The following is a 10,432-nucleotide window of genomic DNA, read 5'->3' on the forward strand; positions in this document are numbered from 1 at the left end:
AAACATGCAGCCGAATCCAGACGGATGTAGTGCTCGGAAATCATCGGTTGCCTACGTATCAGTCAACAATGATTACACACCAGTAAAGGTTTGTTATGTGCCAGGTGGAGAAGAGAGTAATGCTGTCTGGATGGTGATCTGTAAAAGATGAGTGTCTGCCTGTCCATCCTTTTGGTATCATTCTCCCCATGTCCTATTTGTGATAGTCAACAGCAACACATCTCAACTTCTGCAGGATAAATGGATAGATCAATGTATAGTTGAACAGCACTACAATGCATCATATTGATAAATGATTTATTAAGCTGATAATGCTTGTCTAGTATAGCCCTTGTGAGAAGATCTCTCATGCATTTTTAATTCTAAAATGGCCAACAGTCTCCCTGTTGTATCGTGAAGGAAACACCGACCCTGGTTGAAAGGCTTATCGTAACAGAGGGAGTCTCAGAATATGAGACCATTTACCCAAATACGGTTAATTAATAGAGCAATACTAAAATACACATCCAATGAAACAAGAAACAAGCACACCAACTCTACTGCCATAGCAATACACCAATGCAAGACACAGGTGAGAACAAACCGGATGGAGAAACAAGAACACAAAGAACAACCTAAAACTCAACTAAACAAAAAGACACTTATATAATATGAGATGGCCAATAATATAACACATATATTCTGTCTCCTAAAAATAATATATATTTTGGAATACGGTGAGTAAAAAAGTTACTACAACTAGAAAGTTAAAAGTCCTACAGTAGATATAAGGAAATGTATGGAAGCTTGTTTCCGAATAAAACATTTAAAAAAAATAATTGCAACTTTTATCTCACAATTTGACTCTGCGAGTTGACATCTCGCAATTCTGACTTTATTTCTCAGAATTAAAGCAACACTAAGGAACTTTTCCTCTGCGGTCGCCCTACAGGTTGGAAGCGGAATTGTCCATTACCACTGTCGTAAATAATTTCGCCGCCCGCAGCTACTGTCGCACAGACGCTCGCTGTTTATCCAGCACCGGCTTTGAATGAACGAATAAATGAAGGTAGAGTATGTTGCATGATTTCATGAAAGAATGATGTATTGCGACATCAGAAACAAAGAAAAACGAAATAATGACTATTGTAACGCTTGACGCAAAGCAAATAAAATTTGTAGTTTTCTTATGTCTCATTCGAACTACAGAAACGCGACCCGGTTTGGCAAACTTGTATAGTGTGGTTATAGCCGATATAGGGCCGCAAAGCGAATGTAGAAGTGCCTTTCACCCTGTTACGACTTGATGAACCACTGATACGATTTTAGAAACATTATTTTAAGGTAAAATGTTTTACTTAGTGTTGCTTTAAGTGTTATAAAGTCAGAATTGTGAGAAATAAACTTTTACACATTTCTGACTTATATCACGCAATTCTGAGTTTGTATCACACAATTGTATGTTATAAAGTCAGAATTGCTTGATATAAAGTCGCAATTGCGTGTTATAAAGTCAGAATAGCACGATAAAAAGTCGCAATTAACTTTATATTTTTTATTCTGTGGCAGAAACAAGCTTCCATAGAAATGTGCTGCTATGGACAGAAGAGTTTCTCTTCAATGCTTTGTAATTATAACACTCTTACTGTATGACCGAGAAGTTTAGTCAAGATGTAATAATTTTTTCCTAAAACACACATGATTCATTTTCGTAGTCTCTAATAGATTTGACAAAAGCTTGGAGATGTTTAACGGGTCATATAAAGCACATTTAAAGGAACCGTATGTAAGATTGTGGCCAAAACTGGTACTGCAATCACTTTCAAATTACTGTAGAGCGGTGTATCCCCTCCCCCTGACTCGAGGTTGCCAGTTAGGCTGCAGGATCCAGCAGGAACGTCGGCTGCTACAAGGAGCTTCCAATGGCAAGTGACGAGTCCAACACAGCTGACTTTGTCACGACGTATTTCGGATTCATAACGAAGTCTTTTAGGTTTCGTAACGTTAGACATTTTTTATCCGACACGTTTGTAGCTGCAGCTGTGGTAACTAGAGCAGAGCTGGCAACCCGGATGCCGAAACACTACTGACTTCGTGATTGGTAGATAGGTGGAGGGTGGAGCTTCAGGCCAAAACACAACATGACAACGTCAACATCAGTTGAGGGCTGCAACTTCACTTTTAAATGACAATATCCTGGCCGGACTACTGTTGTCAGTGATATAAGTATTTGAAATGAACATGATTTCTTAATGTCTAGTGACATATCAGGGCCATTTTATGATTAATTGAAATCCATTTCTTACATACGGTTCCTTTAAGAGGATCTGTGTTTGAACTTAGGAATTCACAATTATTATTGCTAATCAACCTCTCTCTTTCTCTTCAGATGCTAGAACGGCGTCTCTGAACTGACAGAAATGAACACTGGTGTCAGCTTCACTTACACCATCTTCACTTATAACTAGATTTAGAAATTGCATTTCTGGATTTCATATTGCCTTCTCATTTTTTTTTTTTTTTTTTTTAAAAAGGAGGTTTCCTTTAATAATATGAATCAAAATAAATTTTATGATGATTTTATACTCATCAAAATAAAAACATTTTGGATCATACTTGTTACAGTGAATAAAATGGTTAAAGGCCCCCTGAAATAAAAAAATTTAGTTTATTTTTTTAAACTTTAAGTATGAATATGTTAGCCTTAAGGTTATAAGATGGTGCTCCAAAACAATGACAAAATTCGCATTTATGAGATAAGCATTCAAAAACGTACAGTCTCTCACTTCTACTAAAATGGATCACAGATTTTTATGACATCACCGCAGACTTCAGCTTCTCATCACATCTTCTGTCCAATCAAATGCTCTCTAGAATCTAAAGCTCCGCCCCCTATGCTATAAACACCTGGCCAAAGCCACCGTTGACACGTAACAGAGCAATATGGATTGGAGACGTGTGTTCGGTTGCACAAACACTCCAGTTTTATTCAGCTTTCCAACTTGTACGTTGGTTAAGAATGAAATGGCTAGAATTTATTCACCTCTACTATTGAATCCAGCGTATCATCAGGGCTCGGATCCACTTCCATGGTGCTGTCAAGTACGACTTGCAGTCTGTGAGGTAAACTAAACGCTATTGGCTAGTTGAAAAGGGGGAGGAGCCATTCAATAAGTCCCGCCTTAGCTTCCTGTTTCAGTGAAAATCAACGGATCATAGAAATCTGCGCGATCCAAGGCACTTCAGTGGGACTTTAAGAGGAAAAACCTTTTTATCCAGTGAAATGTGCTGCTTATGATTGGATGATCCACTGGTTGACAGTGAATTGCTCTCCCACAGTCATCTTTGTTTTGACACTTCTATGTCTGTGCCTCTGGCTAGAGCGGTACGTCATACTCAATATAGTCTCCTACATCAGCACTCCATCAGGACACAATCTAACACGACCCTCCATCAGGACACAATCTAACATGACCCTCCATCAGGACACAATCTAACATGACCCCTCCATCAGGACACAAGCTAACATGACCCTCCATCAGGACACAAGCTAGGCTATAACTACACTGATAACCTGTTTCCAGCTGTGTATGTTGAGCTGAGAGTGAACTGAAACTATGATGAGACCATTTTTTGATTTTGATACAAAGTTGATTCTGATTGTTCTTGGTCATTTTTAATGCTGAGTAAAAAGTTAATGCCAAGTTTTTTTCAATTGCTAACATCCTTTTGCCCAATCTGTAGTCACGTTCTCAAAACTCTAAACACAGTTAGCACAACATTTACACAATTCATGTTGTTTTCACACAAAATGCAGTCAATTAACACGTTTCTAGAATGCCTACATTTTCTTTACATATAAGCATAGCATACCCAATACCAAAATCATGGATCTTTATAGTCTTTTTTACAAATGAAAGACATGAAGACCTATTCTTCCAAACCATTGATACAGTATAAAGCCTCTACTTCTGCAACAATATCAGCTCAAAAGTATTGAAACAAATATTTAAAAAATATATTCAAACAGCTGATAAGCATTTTTAAATTACTGATAATTAGAGAAATAAATAGCTGATTCCAATCTCAATCAGAGACATAGCCAGGTGTTGAAGACTTTCCATTACATGGACATACTGTACACAATAAAAAGGCAGTCTTTGGATTGGTTTTGTTCAAAGCAACACATAACAACACAGAGGAGCAAAAAAAGAAAGAAAATGTCTGCACGAGGGAGAGGACTAGTTAAGGGAGAGGACTAGATGGACCAGTGAGAGGACTAGATGGACCAGGGAAAGGACTAGATGGACCAGGGAGAGGACTAGATGGACCAGGGAGAGGACTAGATGGACCAGGGAGAGAACTAGATGGACCAGTGAGAGGACTAGATGGACCAGGGAGAGGACTAGATGGACCAGGGAGAGGACTAGATGGACCAGGGAGAGGACTAGATGGACCAGTGAGAGGACTAGATGGACCAGGGAGAGGACTAGATGGACCAGGGAGAGGACTAGATGGACCAGTGAGAGGACTAGATGGACCAGTGAGAGGACTAGATGGACCAGGGAGAGGACTAGATGGACCAGGGAGAGGACTAGATGGACCAGTGAGAGGACTAGATGGACCAGGGAGAGGACTAGATGGACCAGTGAGAGGACTAGTTGAACCAGGACAAGGGAGAAGGAGAGGTAGGGGGAGAGGAGTAAGAATGCGTGGTGTTGTTTAAAGGAGAGTAAGAGCTGTTGTCACGGATGAAATAAGAGCCACAATCATAGACCATGTGATAAACCATGGTCTATCATTGAGAGAGGCTGGTTAACCAGCAGTTACAAATACAAATATGTTGTATTTTTGTTCCTCTAAAGGACACAATGACTTCCTCGCTCTGGGGGAAGAAGAAAGCTTCTCAGTGAAGACCAAGAACATGCCATTGTAGATTGGGTCATTGCTGACAATGCAATAATAAAACTGAGAGAAATTCAGACCAGAATTGTAGAGGACAACCTGGTATTCCAAAAAGTGGAAAGCATCAGCCTGGCTACCATTGCTCGGACTCTGACCAAACACAAACACAATAATTGTGTTTGACTTTTCTTTCAAAGATTTATGGAGGCTAATCAGGCACTGCACAAATTCATTTAAGGCAGGGTTTAACCTGGCAAAAACACGTAGACGAGGAAGAAATGTAATTGGGAAAAGGGCCACCGTTGATGTACCAGGTCAGAGAGGAGCAAATATCACAATGTGTGCTGCAATCTTAAGTGCTGGTTTGGTCCTGCAGAAAAGCTAGATTGGTCCCTACAACACAGAGCGCCTTTTGTTTTTAGATGACCTCCACCAACAACTGGTGCCAGAAGCAGAACAGGAGGACATTTGTGATTTACATGGGACAATGTAGCATTCCACCATTCACATGAAATCACAAACTGGTTTTCAGCACATCCAAGAGTGATTTCCCTTTTTCTTCCTCCGTACTCTCCTTTCCTCAACCCCATTGAGGAATTTTTTTTTGCTTGGAGGTGGAAAGTATATGATCATCGGCCACATGACCAAATGTTCCTCCTGGATGCCATGGATGCTGGTTGCAGAGACATCTCAGTTGAAGACTGTCAGGGGTGGATAAGGCATGCCAAGCGTTTCTATCCAAGGTGTAAAGCGAGAGAAAACATATGATGTAATGTAGACGAGAACATGTGGCCAAATGCTGAAGATCATATAGATTAGAACAGGACTTTTTTTTTTTTTAAACCAAAGGCCATGCATGTTCGTCTTTGTTTCGTTTTGTTGATCACTGACAGCAATTTCATATTGCTAATATAGCCTTTACTGCAGCAATTCTTTTACTTACTTTTTTTTCCTTTTTTTTTTCAGTTGTACATTCTATAAAGTATTGATGACTCCTTCACATTTAGATATTATGTTGTACACATCTAATGCACCATGAATTCACACACACACACACACACACACACACACACACACACACACACACACACACACACACACACACACACACACACACACACACACACACACACACACACACACACACACACACACACACACACACACACACACACACACACACAGCTGAATGAAAAAAATATAAAAATAATGGATTTCATACTGTATGTTCTATACAGATAGAACTGAAACATGACAAGTAATGCCGTTTTTATAATGCCACGAACTGTTAACATTTTTACAGTCATTGCGCTATGATTGACTAAGTGTTCATGTTGGATAGAAAACGAGTGCTAAAGTTTTGACAGAATGATTCGATTTTGAAACGGGTTTGCAGTGTTTTGATAGAGTTAGTGTATATTGAAAAAGGTTTTTTTTTGCGTTGAAATGTAGAGAAAAATTTGGTTTTGGCCAGAAAATTAACTATTTGGCTAATTGTGTGATGTAGGTGTGTTGCTGTGTTAAGAGTTTAGAAAAAGTATTTTAAGAACTGTTAAACACTTCTTAGCAATTGAAAAAAAACCTGTAATTAAAGCATTAACTAACAATTAAGCATAGCGTCAGTTCTGGCAGGTCACGTTAGTCAAGCTCGCGTCTACACGTCTACCTATAGGAATATGACGCCCTATCACTGTATTCATATATAAGCTCCTTCAGTATTATCAGCAGCTATCACGTTTCTCAGGAGCGAATTACCCTCCTCCCTCCCCAGCTCCTCTCGTCAGTCAGGATTTGGCCTTCTGATTCCCCTCGAATCAGACTAAATTATCAAATCATGTTGTATTTAAAATCTTGAATTAATGATATCTGCAATACATTCATGTTGGTTCTGTTCTGTTTCCCCTAAGCGGGGTTATTGCTGCTCTTATCCATGCTAGGCTTCATGGATGCGCAGGGAGTTCTCGCCCAGAACAGAACCGCCAATCCTAACTGTATGTCCAATTGGCAATCGTATTTGACGATAGTGGTCCTGACAGAACTACGTCAGTTAATAAAAATACAACTGTTTATTGTTAGTTTGTTAGCTCAGGTCCATTATATATGATTTCAATAATGTTATAGATTATGCTTTAGAAGTATTGTTCATTGTTAGTTCATGTACTAACGTTAAGAAAGGGAACCTTATATTATAAAGCATTACTAAGCGAGTCATGGTTGTGATGTTGTCATCAGCATTCAGTCCGTCAGCGAGCTGAATCTGGTCATTGTGCTGACTGGAGAAATAACTGCATCATCAGTGACACAGGCTCTCTCTCTCTCTCTCTCTCTCTCTCTCTCTGCACAGCAAGTGTTTTTAAAGGTACAACAGCAGAACTGAACAAAGAGGGGGTCCTGCACCAGCCAAACAACTGATATCAAATGGAAATGCTTGAACATAGCTTTCTTAAAACCAATAGTTACAGTAGGTACCTAATTACGGAAATAAAATTATTCAAATGTAAGTATTTTTTAGACCATTAACAAGTGAAGATCGGTTGTTAGGACTAAATAGAAGGGAAAATTGACAATGCTTATTTTTTTATTCTTTTTTTTTTTTAAATCATTTATATTCCTGGTAATCTTGAATCAGAATAACTTCCCCTCCCTCTTGCAGCATCTCTTCGAGGGCGGGGCACTCACATGAGATCCACCAATAGCAAACCACAACCATCCAATCAATTCCCCACAGATAAAATCAAGCCCCGCCCTACATTTGTTCTGGTTTGTTTCACTCGGATATATGTCACAATAGGGAAGAAAAGACTATCACAACCTCCGTTTCATGATGACTTTTCATATAGCCTACTATGGTGCTATGTGATTACTATTCTAATATACAATGGTATTTAGCTATATGAAAAAGAATACCATAGGCCTATTACTATGGTACATGCCCAAAATAAATCAATAATAAAAAATTATAAAAAATAACAAGAGTAGGCTAATACTCAATATGTGACACTCAGTGGAAATGCTTTTATGTGCATCAACTACAATCTTATTTGTTAAACCAAGGAGTTTTTGCGTGCGGGTGGTTGGGGGAGTTCTTCCAAAATTGTACAAGATAATATTATTAATAATCTTATTTGTCAACAATATAAAACCCAAAGTGTTTCAGCATTTAATGTGATATTTAAATGTCAGCCTTTTGTGATATATAGCCTATAGCTACATATATAGCCTATATTGAATTCAAAGACTAAAGTTGATTAAACAAAGAATCAATCAAACAAAAATATAAAAACCCAATCTCTATATAGAAGTCATGAATTTGTGATATTAGCCTAAATGTATTGAAGCTTACATTCAATACATTTCCATAGGATACTTTTCCTGTTTCCCTATAAATATGTAGAATATGTCAACTGACTACGTAGGCTAATTTATTCATTTATTTACATCCCGGAAAAAAAAAAAAAGCTAAAATGTCACACTTCATTATACAATGAATTAGTTAATGCAATAGTTAATTGATTCTAATATTAATTTGAAAATGTTTAAATTCATCTGTGCATGTAGGCAAATATATCGCCAAATATATAGCCTATAGCCCAAATAATTATCTGTTAAACATGATATCTAATATAACAGGCTAAATGTTGCTAGCGAAAGTTGAGGAGCTGTTACCTAGTGGAGGATATCTGCAGAAATGTGACGGTGAGGCGTGGAGCTCGAGTGAAGTTTCTCCTGTCGTTCTCAGTATGTCTCACACACACTCACACACTCACAGCATGGCTGAGCGCGAGCGCGAACGCAAACGCGTGGACCGGGAACGGGAACGGGACCAGAACCGGGCCGAGGATCTGCCGGTGTATCTGGCTCGCCCGGGCTCGGCGGACGCGGTGCCGCGACACAAGTACGGAGGGCTGTTCTGTAACGTAGAAGGAGCGTATGAGAGTAAAACCATCGATTTTGACGCTCTTACTGTCGGCCAGCGCTCCAGAAGCACAAGAGCCACACACAGAGAAGAGCTGAAGACTTCAGAACACGAAACCAACTTTATACCTTCACCTTCACCTTCACTAGAGCCTAAAGACACGGGACGGAGAAAGACTGCGTTCGAGAAGGCTGTCCAAGACACTGAGAAGGTATCTATCTATCTATCTATCTATCTATCTATCTATCTATCTATCTATCTATCTATCTATCTATCTATCTATCTATCTATCTATCTATCTATCTATCTATCTATCTATCTATCTATCTATCTATCTATCTATCTATCTATCTATCTATCTATCTATCTATCCATCCATCCATCCATCCATCCATCCATCCAATTATAATTTTCTTCTGTAATGCGCTGTATCATGTTAAATGGTTTTGTAGATCTATATGAAAGGTATAGGTTAGATTAGTTGACATAAGCTATAGCACTGTAACTCTATATCTGTGAGGCCTCTGGACGGCCTTCAGGCTCAGTGTTGTACTTATAAGCTGGTTTGTTTTGGGTTAAAAAGAGTTCTAGATGTTCTTCACAAAACTGACTCCTATAAGCCTATATATTCTTTATGTTCTCATCCTGTCTTATGTGTCCAAAAATAGAAACCATCCATGTCATGACTTGGCATAATATTTTGATTTGATAAATTTATTGTAGAATTAAAAAATAATAATATTACTTAAGCTTAATTATACAAAAACATACATATCATCGCATAGCCTACTCCTTTAAAAATAATGGAACATTCCATAAAGTTGTGACACCCAAGTCAAAAAGTTCTTTTGTTTTGTTTTTACACACAAGAAACTAAGGAAAACTCAAATATCTTAAATACACAGGGAATATAATCAATGAAACAGTGAACAGGTGTGCAACTCAAATCAGCAACTAAAGTTACTAATGATGACAGAGAACACTGGCAGACAGGAACAGGATGAAAAACAAAACATTATATGTTGATAACAGATTTGCTAAATATAATATAATAATATAATATAATATGTTTCCTAATTTAATATAAAAAGTTCATAAAACATATACTTTGACCTGAGAAATGTCAACGATCAACCTTTTCTGAAGGTTATTTTCACTGAAGTGTTGGACGTGTTTTTGAGAGAGTTCTTTGTGAAGAATCATGTATTGATGTCAGGTGGTTTATTAGATATGGCTCAGATTTAATAGAGATCTGGCTGAATCCTCACCGGCAGAAGAAACGCTCTTTCATCATTACTCGTCCTGAAGCTGCAGGAAGCACGAGTTTAAATACATTAAAAATAATTTGCTCACATAATTCAGTTTCTGCTGACTGCACATGCTCATTTTGTACGTTTACAAAGTGTCTGCGCTCAGTCATTGATTTGTTTTTATGTTTATGTATTTATTGGGAGGGTTATGGTCTAATACGGTTTTTATGTTATTTTTTACTTTTTATTCAAAGTGGAATTAATCAACCCTTGATTGTTTCTAAATAGTGTGTGTGATCCTCAAGGCACATCCTACAGTATTTATGGAATATAATCGAAGTCATCTGGTATTATTACATTAAACATCACGCTGACATTATGG

The sequence above is a fragment of the Leuciscus leuciscus genome (genome assembly GCF_965113295.1).
Source record: "Leuciscus leuciscus genome assembly, chromosome: 16".
Classification (NCBI taxonomy): Eukaryota; Metazoa; Chordata; class Actinopteri; order Cypriniformes; family Leuciscidae; genus Leuciscus; species Leuciscus leuciscus.